At 36.6% G+C, this 27,555-nt stretch overlaps 1 long non-coding RNA gene and 1 other non-coding gene across 3 annotated transcripts; one reads left to right on the top strand and one right to left on the bottom strand.

Moving 5' to 3' along the window:
* Positions 1-314: 314 nt before the first annotated feature.
* LOC104773259 (uncharacterized) lies at positions 315-1,804 on the top strand. 2 transcript variants are annotated; one of them, XR_015563392.1, is made up of 4 exons: positions 315-608; positions 758-870; positions 1,088-1,243; positions 1,510-1,804. It is a non-coding gene; the product is annotated as an uncharacterized LOC104773259 (long non-coding RNA). The 2 variants fall into 2 exon arrangements; XR_015563394.1 differs by having other exon boundaries at positions 317-608; positions 758-1,002.
* Positions 1,805-13,914: 12,110 nt separating this feature from the next.
* LOC147950082 (small nucleolar RNA R71) lies at positions 13,915-14,020 on the bottom strand. The gene has a single exon (XR_015565481.1). It is a non-coding gene; the product is annotated as a small nucleolar RNA R71 (small nucleolar RNA).
* Between the last annotated feature and the right edge of the window lie 13,535 nt (positions 14,021-27,555).

Genomic DNA, 27,555 nt, shown 5'->3' with positions numbered 1-27,555 from the left:
ATTAGAAATTATATTGATTTTGTTAGTTTTCCTTTTTGATTTAGAAAAATATTTATTTTTATATAATATAAACATGTAAAATTCTGTAAATAAAATTATACACGTGTCATGATCTAATCAATATATTTGACATATGTTAATATCTTGTTAATAAGTAACTTTGACATTTTTTAATATATAAACATATAAAATTCTATAAATAGAATTAGATACGTGTCGATATCTAATCAATATATTTAATACGTGTCATGATCTTGTTAACGAGTAATTTTGTTATCAAGGTTTATATAAAAAGATAATTAATATAGAATGATACAAAGAAAAGAAAAAAAAGTGCACGCAAAGCGAGGATCGGGTGGTTGGGTGTATTCGCTGGTGATCCGACCCGGAAATTACCCTAAATGGCCGAGGCAAGTGTGGCATCGAGAAAGACGAAACTGCTGAATCGGCGGCGATTCGCGAGTTCCTGAGCAACGAACGAACGATGCAACCACTGAGGGACGAAGACTCGTCTTCGATTCATCACGACTCTAAAAACTCTTCTATCCCTTCCGGTGATACTTCCGTCTGGGCCGATGTCTCGCCTCTCCTCTCCGCCGCCTGCACTGGTTCTCTCTCTCTCTCTCTCTCTCTCTTAGGGATTAAAGATGTTTTCATAGTATGCTTTTGATTCGATGGCTGAGAATTATGTACTCTCAATTTGGTTTTGAACTTTGTATGAGATCATTTTCTGATTGAAGTCTTCTTTCTTTTGCAGATCTTCAAGAGGGCCAACTCATTATGGAGGTTCAACTCATTTTGCAGATCTTCAAGAGGGCCAACTCATTTTGAGATAATTTCAATCTTTTTGCTGCCATGTCTGCTTTGGAGGTTCTACACCTTTTTATCTCCCCTCTGATCTTTATTTCTACAACAGATATAGATTCTGCTTCTATGCTGGAACTTTATTGAAAATGACATTATGGACTGGTCACATCCCTTATTAAGTGTGGCCTATCTTCAGTATGTGTATCACAAACTGTGTCTAATTGATTTTGTTGTTGCAATCTCTTTCCCGTCACTTAATGGTGTCCCTGCTTTATGCTAGATTATGGACCCAAAGATGAATTCTGGAATGGTGTCTACATTTTATTCTATAGATGAAGCCATCGAAAGCGGTTTTGCGCCGGTCCCTGTAAGCTCTGATAGTACTGTTAATGTGCAATCCATTATTGACATTATGGACCATCTTCTGGCGTGCGAGGTAATCTCTGTCAAAGATGTGCTAATATGATTCTACGTGAGTTGTAAGTATATAGCATCTCACGTTTCCTTTTCCTGAAAGAATTAATCACTTCGCAAACTTCTGATAACGAGATCTGTATGTAGCTAAAATCTTCGACTTGGAGTTGCTTCATCCACAATTTGTGTCTTCTTTTTGTTTTGTTTTTTAGTGTTAAGTAAGCAAAAATGTTACCTGATTTTGGTTGATCTTTTGTATCTTCCTTATGATTCTCTATTTTTTTGCAGGCAACGTGGCACATGGGTCATTCGCTGGCCCAAACTGTGTTTTCATGCATCTATGTTCTGAGGCCTGAAAGGACATCTTCACAGGCTCTATTGCATTCTTATTGTAGGATCATCCGAGCAACTTGCAGGGCAGTTGTTTCTGTTGTTTCAGATGCACGTACAAATGAAGTAATTAACTTTAACAAATTTTTGTCCTCTTTTACTCTTGCGGTATTAAGCAAATGTTTACTTCTTAGATCTTTTAATCTGTCCAACATTTTGTTTTCTGGCATAAAGAAACGTAGTTATTTACCCATTTGACATTTTAATAGTTGTCACTAACCATAAGCTTATCTGACGTTATATGTTAATATTCCCAATTTAAATTAGAAGCCACAGTTCCCTGCTTGGAGACATCAAAGATGAAAACAGGATTCACTTTACTCTTCTCTTCTGATGAAGTCTTTGCATTTGATCTCATCTAGCACCTGGGCCACCGGGTCATCAGGTCAACCGGGTTCGACCACGGGTCAACTGAGTAAAATATGTTTATTGCATTTATATAAAATAAACATTTTAAAAAATCTATACTAATAAAAAGTAGAAGCTATAAGCTCCTAAAGGCGTCCACCTAGAATTTTAAACGACCAATAGAGATTAGACATTTCACTAATTAACTTTTTAAAATTTTTCATAATTTTCTATATTATGAATTATTTTAAATAAACTATCAGGATTTAACATGTCATTCATTAACATTTTTTAAATTTCCAAAATTTTTTTAAAAAAGAAAATTTTTTAATTTATGGAAATAAAAAAACTATATTCAATATCTCACATCGGATAAAAAAATTTTAGATAATGATTCAGAACTACCTGAATTTTTAGATGGTTTCCTAACCTTCTGAATGGCCTGCTTTCAAGACATACTTGGACGCTATCGAAGAAGATAAAGGAGAATTTTTGTCTTTCTCTCTCGTTCAGGTACCAAGATCACAAAATGGTAGAGTGGACAAACTGGCGCATCGAGCTAGAGTAAAATCGCTTCCAATTAACTTCGTGAACAATTTCCCTTCTTATTGGCTCGTTTGAGTCAATCTTGTAATTTGTTGGCAAAAAAAAAAAAAAAAAAAAAGATTCAGAACTAGTATAAATAAGATTATTATACTTTTAAAAACTCGATCAAACCGAATATACTTTTTAAAGTTAGACGCCTAATAAATCAAGTTTTTCAGGTCATTCCTTGTTAATAAATAAACCTGGAAAAAGAGGCAAAAACAAGGTGGATGATACAAGTATATCAAGTCCATTCAGGGTAATGGATAGAAGTGTATCTAAATCACAAAGATCTTCTAACACCGGCGACCCCTAAGCAGATCGGTGGCTCCCATTGCAGACAAAAACAAACCCCGACCGACCAAACCATGAGCAGACAGGCACAATCAAGACAAGCTCTAAAGGCTCCAACAAAGATCCAAGAATTATTGGACCAAGCCCACCAAGAAGTCAACTTCAAAGGCCTCTGCACAAGACCTAACACGGTCGAGACACCATCACGGCGCGGAAGAGAGGGGGGGGGGGAGCAAAGGACAGACCGAAAGACACCTACAAAAACTAGTACCTTGGAGTGACTAATGCGGCGGAGGCGGGACCAAAGGAGGAGATATGGGGAGTGGGAACCGGTGAAACAACTAGCCAAGGCTTCGAAAGATGGAGGCTAGTGGTGGATATGAAGATAAGAGCCCTCTAAAAAAACATTGAGGAACATCCAAATCCAGATCTGCGAAGAGACGCCGCCACACCTGAGCAAACGCCGGAAAGGAGACCGGTACACAAATTGGCTTCGGAGACCCCGGTAAGACAAACTCCATACTTGAACGGAGAAGACAGAGAACAGCGGAAGTAGAGCCAACAAAAAAACCGGATGTACGGTTTAGAAGAGAACAAGAGACGACAAAAATTTGGATTTTCCAGGAGAGAGACTAGGCAACAAAACGACGACAGGGTCCGACACCAGTGAACCATAGCTACACGGGCGCCAGAGAATGGAAGCTCTTTCGTCGACTGGGGAATGGCGGCTAGGGCGAACTGAGTTGAGGATAGAGAAGAGAGCTTAGGTAATGTTATTTTTGTTTATTTTCTAAACAAATAACACCTATTAGAGCAAGGCCAATCGAATAACCCATATAATTAAATTAATTATATAATTTTTATTAATCTAATCAAAACAACCAATTAAGTACTTATCAAAATTCTTCCTTTCAATCCACATAGGTTTTTCAATCATTAAAATTATTGTTTATTAATTTTCAAATTTAAATAATTTCAAATTGAAAAATAAGTAATATTAGTTACTTATATTAGAAATAAAAATATTTTACAGAATTCAGAAATACTAAACATATTTTACAAAATTGGGGAAAATAGACAAATATAAATTATAATAGAAGAAACGAGCTACGGAAAAATAAACTAAATCCGTTCTATTGTTGGGTTGCACCAAATTTTTGCCAGATATGTTCAATAGGCGGTCATGCATTTTTGGATCCCGAACGTCATTTCGCATAGTCATTATATTATGGAGATTCGCTAGCCTATCTGTTGAATATGATAAATCCACATGAGAAGTTCCGCTTCCTTCTCTTTGATAAAACTCTGATGGATCGTAGAAACTATATTCATGTCGTTCGTCTTCCATTATCATGTTATGCAATATTATACAAGCTCTCATTATCTTGCCTATTTTTGCTTTATCCAAAAAAAGTGCGGGATTCTTTACGATTGCAAATCGAGCCTGCAAAACTCCAAATGCACGCTCTACATCTTTTCGACATGCTTCTTGATATCTAGCAAAGAGTTGGTTTTTTTGACCTTGTGGAAGTGTAATTGATTGGATGAAAGTTGCCCATTTTGGATAGATACCGTCAGTGAGATAGTACGCCATTTTGTATTGCCGTCCATTGACAACGTAGGTAATTCTAGGAGCTCGACCCTCTAGTATATCATCGAACACTGGTGAGCGGTCCAAAACATTGATATCATTTAATGTACCTGGTGGTCCGAAAAAAGCGTGCCAAATCCATAAATCTTGCGATGCCACAGCCTCTAGTACGATTGTCGGTTTTCCAGATCCACGTGAATACTGTCCTTTCCATGCCGTCGGACAATTCTTCCACTTCCAATGCATACAATCTATGCTCCCTATCATTCCGGGAAAACCACGATATTCTCCAATATTCAGTAATCGTTGGAGGTCTTCCGCTGTAGGCCTTCTGAGGTACTCTTCTCCGAAAAGATTTATAACTCCGCTAACAAATTCTTCAAGGCATTTGTGCGCAGTGGTGTCAGCAAGTCGTAGATATTCGTCCATCATATCTGCTGCACTTCCGTATGCCATCATACGAATTGCTGCCGTACATTTTTGAAGTGCAGAAAGACCGAGCCTTCCAGTTGCATCTCGTCTTTGTTTGAAGTAAGGGACCCCATGTTCAATACTATTAACAATATGCAAGAATAACGGTTTGTTCATTCTAAATCGACGGCAAAACATACCTTGAGTGTAAGTGGGATTCTCACTAAAATAATCATTCCATAACCGATTGTGGCCTCCTTCTCGGTCTCTATTAATGTGCACTCTTCTGAAAACTAGTAATTGTGGATCTTCCGATTGAGTCCAATGGTTCTGAATTTCCTCCACTATACTGTCAACTTCTTCCTCTACCATATCATCAACTTCTTGATCAGAACTCCAACTTGACATCTTGTTAAAATATTTGTGGGTTTAAAGATAGAAAATTTGATCCTTTATTGTGGATAAATGGTTTTTTTGTTTTTGGGTTTAGAAGATAGAAACTGTTTGAGAACAAGGTTATGGTTTTAAAAGTTTACAACTTAAAAAAAAAACCTACAATCCGAATGAGAGATACAAGAAATGGAAAGAAGGATGATACGAATGAATCTGATATGTGGCCAATATATAGAAAAGGCAAAACATAACAGGCCGAAAATGATTCACAAGTCACTAGGACCACCGAGAAACATACAAACATACAAAAAACAACATGTCGCATACAAACAGCTTCACGGTTCTTAACAGAACATGACCACCTTCACGGGACTCACCAAAACACAGGCCCACTTTCACGGGATTCACCAAAAAACAGTTCCACCTTCATTAGAGTACAAACAGCTTCACATGTCGCATGGACCCCAACAACCTGAAACATAACAAATGTCTTAATCAGAAACGTAAATCATAACACAACAAAGCTCAAAGTTGAGACATAAACAGATGATTAAACATAAAAAAAACAAGAAGATTTGCATATATAAAAAACGTAAATCATAACACAACAAAGCTCAAAGTCGAGACTCAACCTAAGTGTTTGACAACAGTTGGTCAGTTAGCTTGTCTCTGAGTGTGACTTGAGCTTGTGTAAGGTCAGGCTTGTTAAGGAGACTCTCAAGCAATCTCATTTTGCCTTGCCTATCTTTTGCCTCTTGTTCCTTATCCTTCGTGGCTATAATCTTATCCAGTTTTCTCGTAGAGACATCCTCACCATCATTACTAACTACCGGTTGCTTACCTTTCTTCTTCGAAGCTTTAACACCCGGAGGCCTCTGTTTAGCGCCATCATTTGTTGAAGTCGAAACGTATGCTCCGTCTGAATCAAGCTTAGCCTTCTTGTTTGAATCCTCCGAGATCCATTTCTGATCATGCTTGAGTGCCCTCCAGCAATGCCCTAGAACAAATGGCTTACCCATATCATTCTTGTAAAGCTGACATGCCATAGACATAACATCATCTTCAGATTCTCCACTCTTCCTTCTTGCACTGGCTTGTGTGTAACACCCAACAAATTTGTTCACTTGGTGGTTTATCTTGCTCCACCTAGCCTTACATTGCGACGACCCTCTAGTATGTGTACTCGATGCCTTCTCACTTGCTTGGAAGTACTCGGCAATTCTCTTCCAGAAGGAACCAAACTTTTGCAAATTACTAACAACCGGGTCTTTGCTGGTATTTAACCAGGCACTGATGAGAGTAATATCCTCCTCGGTACTCCACCTTGTCCTACTTCCTCTACCGGCTTCTTCTTCATTCTCGCCGACACTAAGGTCAATACAGTCTTCAGTGACAGATGGTGTGCTAATTTGGACAGGCTGAGAAGAGAATGTGGGGATGTAGTCGACAGGTTGAGAAGGGAGTGGGGTGGTATACTGATTAGGCTGAGAATCCTATTGAGAATTCAACAGATCCATATAAGTATTAGGAGGATAACTATAAGGGTTTGAAGAACTCATAACTAGAGTATTAGATAAAAGGGTTAAGTTCAGAATTAGAGTAAATGGAACTTGGTAAGGGTTTATATTGACCTAAAGGTGTGTTTAGACAGAGATAGATGCACTATAAACGTGTATCTATCCAAGATTAGACAACTGAAAAGTCTGAGTTTACGTTGATTAGATTGTAATTGGATTAGATTGTAACGAAGGTGTTTACTTTTGTAATGTGTGTTTGCGGAAGAGGAATATACACTAACAGTATAGTTAGATGTAAACTTGAAACACAAATTGTTAGTTGAAACCTAGATAGTTTAAAATTGAAAAAATTATGGTTTTTTGTTTTATGATTTGCAACCATCAGCTTTAGTAGCATCATATCTTATCAGACATGATGTCAAATTTTTTAAAAAAGATTTTCAAAAAGTAGTCTTTAAAGTCAAGCCTATTTTCAAATGCAATCATTTACATGAATGACTCAATTTTCTTTATAATACAAACAAAAGCAGCAAAGCATCTTCTTTTTCAAATACGATCCAAGCACCATTTTTCAAAACAAAACAACAATCACTTGCTACCAAGCCGAGAACATGTGACAACATACATGAAAAGATCAGAATGTACCTGGTTTTAAAACAGTCTCCACAATCTGGATGATCAATGAAATCAGCCAATGTCAGCCGCCTATTGTTCTTGTCAGAACACAGTGAACATCTTTAAGTAGTTAGAATCGTTTCTTAGTTTTATGGAATCAAAATTTTTAAGTAAATAGAGACTAAAGTGATGCTTACTGTAACCATCATCAAGAATCAGAAAGATGTATCTTCAATTCCCATAACGGAGAACATCTCAGCTACACACCACTGTCTCCTTTCAGCAACACACTACAGAACATCAACAGAGATCAAAACGAAAAAATAAAATAAATGAAGCAACAAATTTGGAAGACAAACCATGGAGGAGAGAGAGAGAAGCTGGATTGCTTTGAGTTTGGCTCTTTCAATTTGGCTTAGCGAGAAGCCTACTTCATCGAGTCCACAAATCAACAGAATGAACATAACTTGCCTTGTTCTGTTATGTGTGTTCCACAACCAAAATGCACCTACAAGAAAGACACATCACAAAACAAATCATCTACATTATCGGACAATCATCCATGAGTGAAGTAAAGCAGACAAACAGACAAAACAGACCTTGATAGGCTTGACTCTCATCCCACATATCAGTGGCAGCTACATATGGCTTCCACGAATGGCTCTTCCTTCTTACATCACAACAATAGAACACCACAACTCCGAAAGCATGAAAATGATTCACCAAACACCATAACTCTCGTCTCAGATAGACAACACATAGCATCACAAAGAATACAAATAGAATTCAATCTTGGTTCTCCATCAGCTAACATAGATAAAAAAAAAAAAAAATAGAACAAGCAAAGTTGGGAAGCAAACCGTGGAGGAGGGAGAAAGAGAGAAGGAGACACAATCTCTCCGGCAATCCGAGGTGATGGAGTTCAATCTGAATCGTCCTCTGATTCAATCTTGGTGCTCCATCACCTCTAAATCATGTCTCACCTACGAAACCAAACCTAAAACTCAGATTCTTTTTGCATGACCATTGACAATCCCTATTTTGATTGAACAATGAAAACTAACCTTTCCGGTGCCCCTTGCCGTCCCATCGCCGTCTCTCGCTGTCCTACTCGTCGGATCGGGATTAATAACCCCTGGAACCAGAGATCGATTGCCGTCAGGCTCGAATCGTCGGATCGAGAATTCGAGATTAATAACCCTTGTAACCAGAACCGAACAGAAATCGTTATCAGGGCAAACACTCACCTCTTTAGCCCGGAAAAACTGTTTTGTCGATTGAATCGATCGAAACTGAGGAAGGATTGAATCGTTTCTCTGTCGTCGAGAGGAGAAAGAGAGAGAGAAAGGGTCGGCAAAAGAAAAGGAAGAAAATGAGAAATTGTTTTTTTTGGTCTTTTATATTTTGAGATACATCCAATCAGAAGAGGCCACATAGGGTTACTTCAACCGTTCTTTGGATGCTCACTTGAGTATCGATTCTCATGTTTTTGGGCTTTTCTTTTTGTTTTTGAATTATTTTTGATCCAATAACTCTAATAGCAATCCACTAAGAACTACCACTGGCCTTGCTCTTAGGATGAAATATGCTGAAAAAAAGTTAGAAAGCTGAGATGATAGTAGTAATCATTACTTTACCATAGATAAAAGTTGAAGGTTTTAGGGTTTAGAAAGTTGAAGGTTTTAGCGTTTTAGGAAAAACTCCAAAAAAATATCCATTATTTTATATTTTGGACGTTTATTATCTTATCTTTCTTTGTATTGGAAAGAAAAATATTTATTTAATATATTTAGTTTAAAAAATAATTCATCGTTTTATTTATTGGTAGATTTATACCCACGATTTAACAGGGACGTTGTCAAAACCAAACTATTAACGACGTTAAAATTTGATTCGGTGTGTTTTAAATATATATATATATATATATATCAAATATTTTTATGAAATATAACAATTACTTATGCGTGGGCTGGTGTAGTCCTGGGCATCCGGATATCCGAACCCGATCGGGATCGGATTTTCAGGTGTTCAGATTTTCTGGTATACAAATATAGAATCCGATCGGGTTATATACACTTTCAGGTCGGGTTCGGATCGAATTCCTTCGAGTTCGGGTTTTACCCGAAACCCGATCGGATTGTCAAAAACCCGAAGAACCCGATCAAAACCTGATCAAGTATGAACATATAATGTGGATGACAAACACTTAACCTGCAATTTAAGAACTTAAAATCAATGTCAAAGGCTCAAAGCAAAAGAAAAAAGAAATTCAAGTCTTCCAAAAGATTCTACAAACAATATAGAAGTAAGTAATCCAACATAAAGAGAAAATCAACTTGAAATCTTCCAAAACAGTTTTTTTCATTCTTTGGTTCACTTCTCTTTTGCATATTCCTTTTGGCATGTCAATAACTTAAGGTTCTTCTGATGATGCTTCATTCTCTGAAAAAAAAACAATTAGAAGCATTGAGACTTGAGAGATAAGTTTATATTAACACTAAAAATTTTTAGATAGTAAACATAAAGCAAGATAAGAAACAAACCTCTTTCAAGCTCATCCTCAAACTCATAGTCAGCAAGAATCTGTGCATTTGTAAGCACAGTATCTTCAAAGTTGAGGTCTTGCTTGAGCCATTGTTCTGTACAAATTAAAATCTCAACCATATAGTGTGTGAGACAACTTCTATATGGGTTTATTAGTCTTCCACTAGTGCTAAAAGCACTTTCTGAAGCAACTAAAGACACCTGCATAGCAAGTAAATCCCTAGCCATCTGAGATAAAATAGGATACTTGCCACTATTAACTTTTCACCAAGAGAGTACATCATACTCAATTGCCATCATCAAATCAGGATTCTCAACTTCTTCCCTAAGATAAGTATCCAATTCATTTGTGTGTCTAACCCCAATCCTCTTAAGCAGCGTATCATAGATAGAATCCACTAGATTGTAGCCATCAAACTCATCCTCCATCGAGTCAAATAGTGGGTCTGCTTGCCTCTCTTGCGTATTCTGAGTTGAGGACTGAGACTGAGAAATTTCATCATTTGCTGCTGCATTGGATCTTGTAGAATACTCTTTGTACATATCACAAAGGATATTCAGAACTGAATCATACAATGTCATAGCTGTTACACTCTCTTCCCCATGTAGCTCCTCAAAACACAAATTTGCATATTGCATCTTCTTTCTCGGATCAAAGACACTGACAATAACTAACATCTTGTTGATGGATTGCAGGCCATCCCAGTACTTGTCGAATTTGTCAAACATCTTATTTGCATTTACTTTCACTTCATTATCAATATTATGACAAAGCAACCGAAGCTTCACTGCTATGTTAACTATCTCACCATAACACTTAAATGCATTCATAGTAGTAGAAGCGGATACAACCAATGTCGCATGATAGAAAACATTTAGAAATTTCACTAACCTTTCAACTTTACGCCAATCATTAAAGCACTAGTATTAGCAGACTGAAACTGACTTAAAGCACTAGTATTAGTGGTTGCATTATCCACATTAATAGCCTTTCTATCCCCCATTCAGCTAGACATTTCAGCAGTGTATTGGCAATTTTTTTACCTTTATGATCTTCAGCATGCTTGAATCCTATAATTAGCTTCTTTAGACGCCAACTCATATCAATGTAGTGGGCAGTTATAACCATATAACTTGAACCTGTGATTAAAAAAACATTGATAATGATAAGCATCTTGATCAAATTATAATGATAAACATTGATATTGATCAGAATATAAAGAAATTTTGATTTAAAAAACAGTACCGGTTACAGAGCAAACCCATATATCGGTTGTTAGTGAGACTCTTTGCTTGGTAGTCTGAAACCATTTTGTAAGAGTAGCTTTCCTCTCAACAAACATCTTTACTATATCTCTTCCTGTTGTCCCTCTTGAATGCGGCTTGTATAAGTTTAGCTAAGAAGAAAAAATCAATTAGAATCATGATGTTCATATATTTTACCCTGTTTTCCCTTAATATATTCACATCTTTTGCATCTTTTGCTATCCATTTTGACCATTATTGCATAGCTTTAGGACTGTTCTTGCATTAGAGTTTAGTTGCATTGCATTTGCATCTTTTCATGCATAAACAGGTGATTTTGGAGCTTAAGGAGCATGGAAGCAATGCTGAGGAGAAGTGAAGCAATCATGAGGACAAAGCAAGAGAGCTAAGGCTGAAGAACCAAGGTCCGGAGTCCAACTCGACCAGACACTCGACCGTGTGCTGAGAGGGACTCGACCGAGTGGGAGGAGCACAAGAGGAGCCAACTCGACTGGTCACTCGACCGAGCACCAGGTCGAGTTGGTCGAGCCGCCTGGCTATTTTGTCTTTTAGCGTTTTTAGGGCTTCCACTACTTTTTCTATATAAGGGCTTGTACCTGCAGCCACCGAAAGAGTCCAACTTTTTAGGGAGTCAAAAACCTAGTTTTTACCTTTTTTAGAATTATTCCTTTTGCACTTTTATTTTCTTAGATCTTGTACTTTTTTTTAAAGGAGAAATGACTAAATTCTTCAATATTGTTGGTTTCATAACTTTCTTAATATTGAGAATTTGAGTTTGGTTCTTTCTTCAATATTGTAGATCTTTGATTTATCTTTCTAATGATGCAAGTTTCAGTATTTTCTGGGTTTATGACTTTGTTGTTCATCATGTGTTCTTGTGAGTAGTTGCTTAGGATCTTGAGGATGTGTTAGGCTGGGTTGTGTTTGAGGTTTGTTTGATTTGGTCAAACTTGATTGTTGTAGATCTCTTCTGGGCTAGATGTTCTTAATGCTGATCCTATATCTGAGAGGGTAGGATCTGATTTCAAGCCTCTTAGCATCACACCAATGTCTAAGGAGCATAAATAAGGCTAGATCTGGAGACTATCATTAGGCTTGCTAAGAGATTAGAAGTCTTGTTTGATTTTTGACATATTGCTTAATGCCTGCTTGTGTAGATTCTTTACTTTGTGAGAACAAGTCTAGAGATGCATGAGTTTGATTGTTTCTTGCCATGAGAGTGGATTAAACATGTCTTAGAAATATATGTCTAGAGATTAGCTCAAGTTGTTTGAGATTTGTTGACCAAGTTAGATGACCTCAATCATAGTCCAGCCCATGAATCCCTCCTCAAGACCTTTCTTGTTTATTGATTTCTTAGCTTAAATCCTGTTGTTTGATCGTTGTTTGATTCGATTTGGTATTGCTCTGTTTTTCTTGTGTTGCTCTGTTTTGCGTATTTGTCCAGCTCAAACCCTGCACTCGATCAGCACTCGATCGAGTGCTTGCTCGAGTTCAAACCCAGAACTTGTGTTTATGATTTGTGTTTGTCCTGTTTCACTCTAGTTGCATTTCTGTTGCATTCATTTAGTATCATGTTCATTACTTACCTTGCATTAGTTCAATACTTGCATTATCATAGTTTCTATTTCTGTTTTAGTTTCATAATTGTCATAATCATTCTGTTCCATTTGCATTTAGCTCATAGTTCTTGTAGTTTTACTTTCTGCATTTTACATTTCATCATAGGATTGTTAGTGACAAAGAACCTTTACATCTAGCTTGACTTAGACTCATATGCACATCTTGATTGATCACAAACACTCAGATTGGATTGACACCTTTTATACTACAATTGCATAAGGGGAATTGAAACACCCTGCCATTCATTCATTCATAAGTCATCATTCCATACATCATTCATCACCACAACCACAAAAAGACATGTTTCAATTTGGCGACGTTGCCCATTTGAGTTTGTTTTGTGACATTTAGGATCATTATTAGTCTAAGATTAAGTTCGTTTATACACTTGTGAAGTTACTGAACTCGAATCTTCTTTTGCTTGGCTGTCTTGAGTTTCAGGTACCCACTCGACCACCCACTCGACCGAGCAGTGATCGAGCACTTGATCGATTCAGAAGCTGGATCCAAATAGTCATCACTTCCCAGTCGACTCGACCACCCACTCGAGTCTGCGCTCGACCGTGTACCTGTTCGAGTCTGTACTCGAGTTTGTTGATGCACACAAGGTCAAAAGGCAAAGACAGTCTTCAAAGGCCTATTGACAACATCCACAGGCTACAAAAGGGTTTGAGACATAAGCAAAGAAGAGTAGTTCAAGAACAAGAAGAACAAGTAGTCATGGAGCAGCAAGATCACCATGATCATAGACCTAGACACATTGGTGCTAGGGATGCACCTAACACACACAACCAAAGAGCTGGTATTGTGCCTCTTGCTATGGCCAATAATAATTATGAAATCAAGAGTGGATTGATCTCCATGATACAAGCCAACAAATTTCATGGGTTGCCAATGGAGGATCCTCTAGATCACCTTGATGAGTTTGACAGAATATGTGGACTCACAAAAATCAATGGAGTAAGTGAAGATGGCTTCAAGTTAAGGCTATTCCCATTTTCCCTTGGAGACAAAGCTCATCTATGGGAGAAGACTTTTCCTACTGGAGCTATAACCACATGGGATGCATGCAAGAAAGCTTTTCTGGCCAAGTTCTTCTCCAATGCAAGGACTGCTAGGTTGAGGAATGAGATTTCTGGGTTTGCTCAAAGGAATAATGAGAGCTTTTGTGAAGCTTGGGAGAGGTTTAAAGGATTCCAGACTCAGTGTCCTCACCAGGCTTCAGCAATGAGTCCCTTCTAAGCACTTTGTATAGAGGAGTGCTTCCCAAGATAATAATGCTTCTTGATACAGCTTCAAATGGCAACTTCCTCAACAAGAATGTGGAAGAAGGATGGGAATTGGTTGAGAACCTTGCTCAGTCAGATGGTAATTATAATGAAGATTATGATAGAACCATGAGGATCCCCTCCACTGATCAAGAGGAAAAATACAAGCAGGATTTAAAGATGGTCAATGAGAAGCTTTACAAGATTCTCCTAAGCCAGTCAAAAACCATTCACTTCATTGGTGAAGAAGAAGCTCCAGTCCAAGAAGGAGATAGGGAGTTTGCTGAGTTGTATTATATGCAGAACCAAGGAGGAGGATACAAAGGCTACAACCAAGGTGGAGGGTTCAAGCAGAACAACCTCTCTTATAGGAGCACCAATGTAGCCAACCCTCAAGACCAAGTCTATCCACCTCCTCAGCCTCAACAACAGAACAACTATGCACCCAAGCAGTAGCAACAAGTGTTCCAGTCCCAATTGTGTCCCCCACCAGGGTTTCAGACTAACCAAGGCCAGAAACAAGATCTCAGAGCAATGATACAACAGCTGTTGATTGGGCAAACCAATGGAAATATTGAGGAAGCCAAACAGTTTGCTGAGTTGAATCAAAGGTTAACATCACAGTATAATGATCTCAATATGAAGTTTGAAGGTCTGAACTCAAGAGTGAAGTATATGGAGAGCAATATAACATCCACTTCAGCTCCAAAACTCACCCAACTCCCTGGAAAAGCAGTTCAAAACCCAAGGGAGTTTACTGCCAAAGCCATTCATATCTTTGAAGAAGAAGTCACTGAGGACAGTGAAGTTCAAGTTGGGGAGGATTGGTCATTTCTTGAACCTCAGAGTGAAGTTTGTGCAAAGCAGACTGACTCCGGTATTGCACTCGACCAGGTGCTCGAGTATGCACTCAACCGAGTGAGTGTTCGAGTGGCCGATCGAGCTGAAGAGTTAGAAGCTGTCAAGCCTGCTAAGTACATCCCTCCTGCTTACAAACCGCCTCTACCATTCCCAGGACGTTTCAAGGCACAAAAGCTTAAGGAATTAAGGGAAATCATTGAGAAAAAACAAATGTTGGCTTTGCAACAAGAGGAAGAGAAGACTTTGAAGGAAGAGGTTGTGATTGAGAAACAAGAAGAAGTGATGGCCATACAAAAGATCATCATTGCTTACCAAGAAGAAGAGAGAGGACCTGCCTTGGAACAGTATGATCCATATCCTCTCTATAAGGATTTTTTGCTTGATTTATCAAAGAAGAAGGCTCAAGCTCAAGATGAGAAGGATCTTGAAGACCTTGAAGGAGTAATCATCCCAATCAAGCTTAAGGATCCAGGTCCATTTTATCTGCCTTGCACACTTAGCTATCTTCACTACAACCAGTGCTTATGTGACTTGGGAGCATCTATCAGTGTGATGCTCTATTCTATAGCACAAAAGCTTGGGCACACTGACTTCAAGTCCACCAAACTTCATATATGCCTAGCTGATGGTTCAAACAGAGATGTGGTTGGCAAGTTGGAGAATATTCCAGTCAAGATAGGAAGAGCAAGGGTTCATACAGATTTTGTGGTATTGGAGATGGACAAGGAACCTGAAGGTCCTATCATTCTTGGGAGGCCATTCTTAGCCACAGTTGGAGCTGTTATTGATGTTAAGGAAGGTCTTGTGACCTTTAACATTGCTGAGGGTATAGCTATGAAGTTTAACATCTATAACCCAACCAACCTTCCTACCATTGATGATCAACCTTTTACTATCAAGGACAAAGGTGGTCATGAAGGTGTAAGTGAAGTGGCAACTCCAAAGGACAATCTCTCTCTTCAATAAAATTCTGTGGAAAAGCTTAAGAGGTCAGTTCAAGAGTTGACTGGTATGGTTAAGGATCTCCAAGTCAAGCTAAACAAGAGGTCTTTGAGGAAAGCAAGACCAAGGCTCAAAATCAAGAAGAAATATGGTTTGTGTGTAAAGGGTGAGGTGATCAAGGATCAGACTCACAATGATCAAGAAGTGCCAGGGAGGATTTCATCACCTCCTTGGTATCTAAACAAAGCCTAAGAAGGCAGCCAAAGTCAAGCTTAGTGATTCTAAACAAGCTCACTAGGGAGGAAGTCCCTAAGGTATCCTTTGTAAATATGCTTTATTTTCTTAGTAGTTTTGATGTGTTTTCTTTTATGTTTGTGTTGGGCTGGCCTTTCAATGAAAGTGTAGATGAGTATGGAGAGATTTGGACTTGGGGAAGGAGATTCGCAAGCCCACTCGACCAGCCCACGAGAGGTACTCGACCGAGTTGGCAAAGAACTAAGGCCCACTCGATTCTCATTTCTCTAGAATGATCGAGTGGAGGGAAGAAAAAGAAGAAAAATTTTGAAATTTCAAACTTTGGTCAAGGAGCTCGACCACGTGCTGGTCGAGTGGCAGCAAAAAGCAGGTCAAAGATTCTCATTTCAAATTTGAATGGTATGGACGCTCCACCCTTGTCTCCTTGCCCCCTTAGCTTCTTTAAATAAAGCCTTACACGATCCTATGTCTCTCACACTCTCTCATTTGCTCAAAAACAACTAAAATCAAGTTTTAAAATCTCTCTCAAAGTTCATCTTTTGCTCAAGCTTAGCTCTTTTAAGTTTTTGGGTCACTAACCTATTAAACTTAAGCTTTGAGTCTATTCCCTTCAGTTCTATTCGAAAATGTCTTCAAGGATTACAAGGAAGTCTCAACAAGCGGCTGCAAGCTCCATGGAACGTTTTAATGATCGCCTACAATCAAGAGGAGAAGCTGGAAGAACCACTCGACGCCCCACTCGAGCATGCACTCGATCGAGTGGTGGTCCGAGTTGTCGATCGAGTCAGATGCCGTGTTCAAGAAATCAGTCAGTTGAGGAAGATCCTGAGAGAACTGAAAGTGAAGAAGAAAGGGAGCCAACTCTTAGTGAGTTCATGATGAGAAACAAGGCCAAAGGGAAGAGGCCAGCAGTTGAGATTGAACAAGAGGAGGTTGAGAGTGAGAGTGAAGAAGAAGATGAAGAAGAAGAGGGAGAGGATGATGGAGAAGCAGAATCTTGTAGATTGACAAAGAGGCAACTTTATGAAGCCTTCATGAGAATGGAGTTCCTGGGAACTAGGTATCCACACAAGGAAACCATGGAGAAGCTAGCCATTGATGAAGATGTGGAGTATCTTTTTGAGAAGAGCAACCTAACCAAGTTCATGGGGCTTTGCATGGAGGGGTATAAAGAAGAAAGTTGTGAGTTTCTAGCCACAGTCAAGCTGCACACATATGCAAGGAAGGATGATGAGTTTGGAGCTGGTCATATTGCTTTCACAATCAAGGGGAACAACTATGAGCTTTAATTGAAGAAGATAGCAAATGTGTTTGGTTTTGAAGTTGGTAGTAATAGGAGCTTGATGATACCAAGAGAGGAGCTCTATGCCATTTGGGAAACCATTGGAGACAACATCACCTATTCATCCTCCAAGACCAAGATTTCAAAGATAAGAAGCCCAGTCCTAAGGTACTTCCACAAGGCCTTAGCAAATACATTATTTGCTAGGAAGGAGACTGGAAATCTCAATAAGGGTGAGCTCAAGATAATTGACATGGCTCTCAATGGAATCATCCTTGAGGCAAGAAATGGAATCATCATTCTTGGGACCACTGTGGAGACTGACCTTGCAATGGTGCTCATTGACCACATGATATATTTGAGAAGTTGGGTAGGCAAGCTACAAAACAAAGGGTCAAGGGGAGCCTTAGCTATTGGAGGCATCATCACTCCAATTCTACAAGCTGCCAAGGTCCCACTTAGAGGAGAGAAGGTCTCACCAAGATGGATTGACTCAAGCTACCTCACATCTACTCTCATACTAGCCAAGGAAATGCATCAAGGAAATCACATCTTCAACTTTGAGCTTCCAACAGTTGGAAAAAAACAGTTGATCTTACCTAACCAAGAGCTCACCACCATTCAAGAAGGAGCCAACATTGACTTTTGGCCAGCTGATGAGTTCTTGTTTGATGGGATAGTTCAACCTAGAGTTGATGAAGCTGGAGATGTACAAATGGCTGATGAGGAGGAGCAATTTTACTTTGAAGATTATGAGCCCAACCCAAGGGATAGTAGAGGAGTGAGAGAGACTAGCAAGAGGTTGACTCTCCTACAAAAGTGGAGCAAGTGGCATGGGAAGAGGTTTGATAAGCTTAAGAAGAAGGTGACCAATATGGTTAAGTCTATCAAGGGCCTAAAATAGGAGATTGCTGAGCTGAAGAGTGCAAACTCATCTCCAAGCCATACAAGTCCTTTGAGGAGGAGTAGCTCAACTAGAGCACTCTCAAGAGTTGCAAGCCCTGTGGAACCAGCTAGAGCTTCAATGTACGAGCCAAATCAGAGGAAGAGGAGTTCAAGTAGCCGAGAACAACAATTTTCGAGGCACTCGACCGGGTCACTCGAGCACCCACTCGACCGAGCAACCCAGATGCACTCGGCCGAGTTCCAGCCCAGATCACCTTATGGCTTCCCACCTCCAGCTGCTTATCCAGGATATCCATGTTACCCTCCCATCCCACCCCAATACTTCATGGATCCAGCAATTCTACCAGCAGCAAGGTCAGAATTTTGACATCCGCAGTCCAACTCGACCCCCCCACTCGAGCACGTACTCGACCGAGTCTGGGTCGATTCCCATCGTCGAACTGCCCCAATCTCCACCTCCAAGTCATCAACAAGACCCCAACTACACTTTTGACAGCATGCAAGAGGATGTGGACAATTTCTTCTCCAATCCTTAAGGTACCACTATCACCTTCCCTTGTAAATACCATTGCATTTGATATTGTGTTTTGTTTTTGATCTTGAATCCTCTTACAAATTTCTTTCACACAGAGGACTGTGTGATTTAAATTTGGGGGAGGGTTTGAGATAGCATTTAATATTGTGTTTTGTGTTCTTATTTCAAATTTTTAGAATCATCATGTTAGTATTTGCATAACATCTAAGGCATAGAAAAACCCTACAAATTTGAAAATTTTTGCAAAAATCTTTATAAAAAAAAAGAGTGTTCATGTAGTTTGCATTACATATTAGGATCTTGTTTAGCATGTTTCATGTAGGATTGTATAATATTTGCATTAGGGATCTATGATGAGCTTTGCCTTGTTAGCTTGTTTTATTCACTAGACTAGGATCAATGCCCAAGTTAATAGTACTTTGATGCTAGTTGAGTGGTTAGAAGCATAAGATTGAACCAAGCCTTGAATTCCTGCATTGCATTTGGTCTAAATTGAAGCATGTTGTGATTTGACATCATTTCCTATTTATAAGAACCTAATATTGACTTACAATTATCAATGTGTGCATTGCTTTAAACTCATGGATACCATATACATATTTGGATCATCTTTTTTCTTTTTACCACTCTTGTTGATCCAAGTAGCTGATTAAAACATTAAAATCAGTTCCCCTACCCATTAACCAGCCCTTATTTCAAGCCATGTTTATTCTTGTGTGTGTGAGGCCTATTTTTGGGATTGAGCTTGGTAGAAAGTGTTAGGTTTGAACTGACAAGAGTAAAGCCTTGTGTAGTTCTAGTTTGCATTTTTCAAACTAGATAGGACTAGGTGGTTCACTTGTTGGGTTTGGGACTTGGCTGTTATGAAAAGAAAAGAGGAAAAAGAGAAAGAAAAAGGGTAGAGTCTTTAAGAGGAGAATGTGTTTAAGTAAAGCTCTTAGTGAAAGGATGGGAAGTAAACAAATTTTTTGTTGAAGATGGTTCTAGTTAAAGAAAATAAAGAAAGAAAAAGAAGAGTATAGCAAAATGCTTTTATGTCTTAAGAATAAGAAGAAAAGAAAACCATAGCAAATAAGCAAGAATCTCCCATTCCACTAGAAATATCAAATAAGAAACCTCTCCTAAGACTTTAAAATCAAAAGAGAAAAGGGTGAAAGAGAAGAGAAGAAGTTAAAGGGTAGCACTAGGATCAATTGGGTTTAGATTGATAGGATAAACACTTTGGGTGCCTTTGGGTAGACAATGTTTTGTTCTTGTATGTGTCTAAGTGTTCTTACATTTAGCATTATTCCAAAGCTCAATCCATTTTTATGAGAGAACCTTGATATTGATAAGCCCCACTCTAAAGAGAGACCATCATTGTCTCTAAACCTTTTACTACCAAGCCAAATGAGTTTAAGCATTGAATATAATTGATTCATGTTCTTGATTAATGAATGTTAAAGGAAATGGTTGATTTGAATGCATGTGGACATGTAAGGCTCAAATCAGTAAAGGTTGTGATATGCTTGTCTAAAATCTTTAAGTACAGCTCATTCAACTTGCATCATAGTACTAGTAACTTGGACATTGATTCTAGATGGTCTATTTTGCAAGCTTTAGGAGCTGAGATCCCACTTTCAAACCTCACCTACCTTTTTATGTCTTGTTCATTTGCTTGAGGGCAAGCAAAGACTAAGTTTGGGGGTGTTGATGTTCATATATTTTACCCTGTTTTCCCTTAATATATTCACATCTTTTGCATCTTTTGCTATCCATTTTGACCATTATTGCATAGCTTTAGGACTGTTCTTGCATTAGAGTTTAGTTGCATTGCATTTGCATCTTTTCATGCATAAACAGGTGATTTTGGAGCTTAAGGAGCATGGAAGCAATGTTGAGGAGAAGTGAAGCAATCATGAGGAGAAAGCAAGAGAGCTAAGGCTCAAGAACCAAGGTCCGGAGTCCAACTCGACTGCCCACTCGACCAGACACTCGACCGTGTGCTGAGAGGGACTCGACCGAGTGGGAGGAGCACAAGAGGAGCCAACTCGACCGGTCACTCGACCGAGCACCAGGTCGAGTTGGTCGAGCCGCTTGGCTATTTTGTCTTTTAGCGTTTTTAGGGCTTCCACTACTTTTTCTATATAAGGGCTTGTACCTGCAGCCACCAAAAGAGTCCAGCTTTTTAGGGAGTCAAAAACCTAGTTTTTACCTTTTTTAGAATTATTCCTTTTGCACTTTTATTTTCTTAGATCTTGTACTTTTTTTTAAAGGAGAAAAAGACTAAATTCTTCAATATTGTTGGTTTCATAACTTTCTTAATATTGAGAATTTGAGTTTGGTTCTTTCTTCAATATTGTAGATCTTTGATTTATCAATGATGCGAGTTTCAGTATTTTCTGGGTTTATGACTTTGTTGTTCATCATGTGTTCTTGTGAGTAGTTGCTTAGGATCTTGAGGATGGGTTAGGCTGGGTTGTGTTTGAGGTTTGTTTGATTTGGTCAAGCTTGATTGTTGTAGATCTCTTCTGGGCTAGATGTTCTTAATGTTGATCCTATATCTGAGAGGGTAGGATCTGATTTCAAGTCTCTTAGCATCACACCAATGTCTAAGGAGCATAGATAAGGCTAGATCTAGAGACTATCATTAGGCTTGCTAAGAGATTAGAAGTCCTGTTTGATTTTTGACATATTGCTTAATGCCTGCTTGTGTAGATTCTTTACTTTGTGAGAACAAGTCTAGAGATGCATGAGTTTGATTGTTTCTTGCCATGAGAGTGGATTAAACATGTCTTAGAAATATATGTCTAGAGATTAGCTCAAGTTGTTTGAGATTTGTTGACCAAGTTAGATGACCTCAATCATAGTCCAGCCCATGAATCCCTCCTCAAGACCTTCCTTGTTTATTGATTTCTTAGCTTAAATCCTGTTGTTTGATCGTTGTTTGATTCGTTTTGGTATTGCTCTGTTTTTCTTATGTTGCTCTGTTTTGCGTATTTGTCCAGCTCGACCCTGCACTCGATCGAGTGCTTGCTCGAGTTCAAACCCAGAACTTGTGTTTATGATTTGTGTTTGTCCTGTTTCACTCTAGTTGCATTTCTGTTGCATTCATTTAGTATCCTGTTCATTACTTACCTTGCATTAGTTCAATACTTGCATTATCATAGTTTTATTTCTGTTTTAGTTTCATAATTGTCATAATAATTCTGTTCCATTTGCATTTAGCTCCTAGTTCTTGTAGTTTTACTTTCTGCATTTTACATTTCATCATAGGATTGTTAGTGACAAACAACCTTTACATCTGGCTTGACTTAGACTCATATGCACATCTTGATTGATCACAAACACTCAGATTGGATTGACACCTCTTATACTACAATTGCATAAGGGGAATTGAAACACCCTGCCATCCATTCATTCATAAGTCATCATTCCATACATCATTCATCACCACAACCACAAAAAGACATGTTTCAAATCATGTAAATATGTATATTAAAACAAGTGACAAAATAAGATAAAAGCATCACCTTGTTGCAAAGTGTTTAAGTGCCTTTCCTTCTACAAACGACAATGGTAACTCCCCTATCACAACCATTTCATTCAATGCTTCTCTAAAAATATGCTCATGCACTTTTCCAGACTATAAATTCCCATCTCTATTAATAACTTGTTGACCTTCACTAGGATCTTGAGTTTCTTCCCATGCCTTGTAAACCTTGCAGATGTTTAGATGATTCCACAATGTTTTTGTCCCTGATTTTGTTGGACAACTCAACTCCTTTCCACAATAGTTGCAGTTACCTTTGTCACGGTTGTCCTTCAATCTTGTGAAGTGTTGCCACACATTTGACCTTGGGTTGAGAACCTTGGGATTCTTAGACTCAGGTTGGTCAGACTCGGAACCACTGTTAAGAGTTTGTTTCTTCTTCGTCCTTCGATTAGACTCAGGTGTTAGAAACTCTTTTTGTTCATGCATATATATCTCGTCATCAATAAAATTTGGAGATGATGAATCCATCTGCAAATCATAACTCATAATTAACATTTTAAAACCAAAACAAGGAGCTAAACAAAACAGATAGCTAAACAAACTTTTACGAATCCGTCTGCACATTCAAACCAAAACAGAGAGCTAAACAATCATCATCAAGCAAGGCTCGGCCAAAAAATCAAGCCGCATCATTATTAACAATCAAAAACTGTATCCGTATAATTGCCTAAATAAAACCTATATATTAACAATCAAAGCAAAGAACAAGAACACTATTTAAGTTCAGCAGATGCAGAGCAAGAAGACAAACCTTCGATTTCCTACGTGAAGTTTCAGAAGAAGGAGAAGATGCGACAATTGGTGTTTCCAGTTTGAATAATTGGGGATGAACTCTATTTTAAATAATTGAGGATGGGAAACCCAACAGACTCGTACAAAAAAGAGGAGAAATCAATTTCAAACCTTCAAATTTAGTTTTAGGAATTAAGAATTTGAAACTAAAAAGAGGAATAAAAGTGTTAAGTGTATTAACTTCAGGTGTTGGGGTTTTGTTTCTGGTATCGGATAAAACCCGAAACAGATCGGATATCCGAAGCTTAAACGTTTTATACCTGATCGGGTTTTACACACTACCCGAATCCAACCCGAACCCTCTACTTTGGGTCGGGTTCGGGTTCGAGTTTCAGGTTGAGGCTATTATGCCCAGGGCTAGGTTGGTGGTAAAAGGCTTTTTTCAATCCATCCTCTATCACCCTAAACTCTTATGCGTTGGGAAAATCTTATTGTCCGTTGTTCTTCGGTCGAATATCTTATTGGCTGGTGGGTTTTGTAAATTTAACACAACGTTAGTATGCATTTTATATGATATAAAATATTTCCTTTAATTTTTTAATAAAATTTATATTGTTAAGAATGACTATGCTAGCGATCACTAGAGGATCAGTGGTCATCCCTTTCCTAAGATGGAAGAATTACGCGCGAGCTTGTGCCTTCCAAGTCCACTATGACCCATTAAGCCGACTCCAACTGGACCATCACTTTTTTTGTTTATTAATTGGAACCAACTCGCATAAAACTACAATTTCATTTATTATCTTAGAATCTGGTGTACATAAATAACCTCATAGCCACAAAGCTAATTTGATCACTCTTCAAAGCAAGAGAAAGTAAGAAAAGACTCAAGATTTGAGTTTTGTAGTTTTTCACAACTTATTTTGGTTTTATTCAGTAACTTAAATAGAGAAACTGGAGTCGTAACTCCTTACAACGTGAATGAAAGAAAATGGAGAACATACTCCTCATGACTCGTTTCCATTTTATGTACACTTATAATTACCCTTCGATATGTTACTATATTTGATATATTTTGATAAAAACTATATATGATTGATGACGATAAAAACTATATATAAAAACTAAAAAGTTTTTAAATATTATAATTTTTAAATTTTTAAAATTAAAATTTTTTTTTTTGTCATTTTTATTGTCATGTTTTCGTGTTTTTTATTCAATGTTTTCTTATTTTTCATATTCTTTCTTGTCATTTCTATTGTCAAATTTTATGGTAATCGTCATCATTACTTTTACCATTTGGTTCTTCGCTATACTCTTTTTCTTCTTCATCCTCGTCAACTTCTTCGCTTTCTTCCACTAAAAACCCTTTTTTTTAGACTACCACACAACTTGTTAATCCATCAAACTCCAAGAACAAAATCATTTCTTTTCTCATTAAAATCAAAAGTAAGATAAAAAATAAAAAATTAATGAAAAAATATCAACTTAGCTATAAAATCATACACAAAAATATTTTTTACAGCTCATAAGAAATAAAAAGCACAAACTTAGATAAATAAGATAATTTATGTTTTACATAAATATTTATAATATTTTAAACTTTAAATTTTTTTAAATATTATAATTTATTTTCTTGAAACTTTTTAAAGTTTTAATTTGATCAAATAAAAAATCGGATCAAACCGAATATACTTTTAAACTTGGACACCTGATAAATCAAGATTTCCTGCTCATTCGTTGTTGGAAGCATATTAATCTTATTTATACTGGTTCTCAACCATTGTCTAAAAAATTTCTAGCCGATGTGGGATATTGTGCATAGTTCTTTTATTTTAATAAATTTAAAATTTTCCTTTTTCTAAAAAATTCTGGAAATTTAAAAAAATATTAATGAATGACATATCAAATCCTGATTGGTTGTTTAAAATAATTCTTAATATTGAAAATTCTGGAGATTTAAAAAAAATGTTAATTAGTGAAGTATCTAATCACAATTGGAGATTTTAAAATCGTATGTGGACGCATTTAGCAGCTTATAGCTCCTACTTTTTATTAGTATAGATTCCTCAAAATTATATCATAAACACAAAATTGAGAATCCAAACCTAAAAACAAAAATCTAAAAATTAATTTAAAATATTGTTATTTGTTAAATAATGCTATTTTGAAAGTTTATAGAATGTGTGTTATACAGTAAAACCTCTATAAATTAATATTGTTGGGACCAAAATATTTTATTAATTTATAGTGATATTAATTTATTTATAAATTAATAATTATTAATTTATAGTGTAAATTAATAATTATTAATTTATAGATAAATTTTTAATAGTTTAACTTTTAAAAATTATGAATTGAGAAAATTTTAACAATAATTTCGGATATTCAAAATTTTATGGTATTGGAATTGAATTTGTAATATTTAGAAAACATTATTAACAATAATTTACAAATACAATAGACAAATTCACTTATACACATGACATACACAAAATTAAATTTATGAATAATAATATAAATTGTTGTATTTTAATAGTCAATCAAATTATCAAAATGTAAATGATGGATATCTAAAAATTGAAAACTTAAAAAAAAATGTTGTTATATTTATGACATGTTACAAAATATTTTATATCATTATAGTTTGAAATTACAACATTAAAGTTGTTTTGTAGATATGAGCTTTAAGAGAAACATACATTATATATATATATATGTATATTTACATGATTATTAATTTATGATATTATTGGGACCATATTTTACATGAGGATTTCAGAAAAATTATTATCTTATTATCTTATCGAATTTTGTTATTTTTTACATTTGCCCTACTTAGGACTGACAAAATTCATTAATTGATAGTGTTTCTTAATTTATAGAGGTTTTACTGTAATTGCCCATATAACTTGTTTTAGTGTTATTTTAGATTTTTTTTTTTGCCAACAGATATAAATTGAAATATTTTATTATTCAAAAAAATAGGTAGGAGTTACCGATTACACCACAAAAATTCCTATTTTGTGTACTTTTAAAGTAGTTGTCCTTTAGTTAAAAAAATTAATGACTACGTTTACAATTAATCATGTTTATACTGTGTTAATCATAAACTAGTTGTAACATAGTCGTAAATATTTGCGACTAAGTTAATGATTATTCATATTAGTCATAAAATAGACACTATTTAACGACTAATATTAAGATTATTTATTAGCTACTAAAAATTTACAATTATAGTGATTAGTTGTAATTTGGTCGTAATACCCTATTTAGCAATGCAGTCGTTGTATGTCTGTTTTTTTTGTAGTGACTTCTTAATGTCTCTCTTGGTAAAAAAATGATGTATAGCTCTTTTTGGTCATTTTTATTATTGTCTCCCTCGCCTCGGCATCTCTTTCAACTTTTTCAAACTTAATCCTCTTAACTCTTCTCTCCTTCTATGATTGAACTTAATGCTTCCTTGATTCCTGTAATGTTAGTGGAATTTTTTCCTCTAATTCTCAGACTGACCAAACATAATACAACTATATCACTCATATGATTTATTGTGAATCGGGATTTGTCATATCACATAGATTACAAACAAATAACATTAGGCTTATGCATATAACTTCAAAAAGCCAATACAATAAATATTATTTCCTCATGATTTATATCTTGAAATCTACTAACATCAAAAGAAAAGACTATTTGGCTTAAAAACTAAGATTTTACCAACCATATGTAAACTTTGCATCATGATTCTCACTTGTGAGATAGATCCCATCATCTCTAACATTCCAAAATATCATGGCACCAAAACTTATGTTAAAAGAATCTCATTCTTCATAAGCAGTAATAGTAACATAAGATTTAAGGCCAACTCGTGCGATAGTTTGCAGAAAAACGTAGTCCCACCCAAAAACTATCCTGAAACTTAAAATAATATAAGTATGTACGACGCACTACGTGAACACCGAGAGTCTTTATCAGACCTACAAACATGAGAACATCATCATTCCTGCCAAGAGAGTTTATGAAATAGACTTGGTTTTTTAAAATAATTGTGATAGCGTTGTTCGATCCAACCTTCAAAGCAATTACAATGATTGAAGAAAAAGTATTCATCATTTTGAACAATTTTTTTATATAGTTTTGTTTAAGTTTCATACATTAGATTTTCAAATTATTATCCTTGCATATTTAATATGGTGAATTAGGTAAAAAAAAAAAGGTCAATGAGACATAACTTCAAAAGGAATCTTTGACTATTTTAATTTGGGAAAAAATATTACAAAAAGCATGAACATAGTTAAAGTGTTATAAAAAAATGCATCAACTTTGCTTGTGGTAGATTAAATAGCAAATTTTAGTTGATTTTTCAAATAAATCGTAATTTTTTTTTTACTTTGCCAAGTAAACACATCATTAAGTCAACTGCCGGACAAATTTAAGGAAG

Source organism: Camelina sativa, chromosome 1, assembly GCF_030686135.1.
Source record: "Camelina sativa cultivar CO46 ecotype springtype chromosome 1, ASM3068613v1".
Taxonomy (NCBI): domain Eukaryota; kingdom Viridiplantae; phylum Streptophyta; class Magnoliopsida; order Brassicales; family Brassicaceae; genus Camelina; species Camelina sativa.
This window is presented reverse-complemented; position numbering and strand designations above follow the sequence as displayed.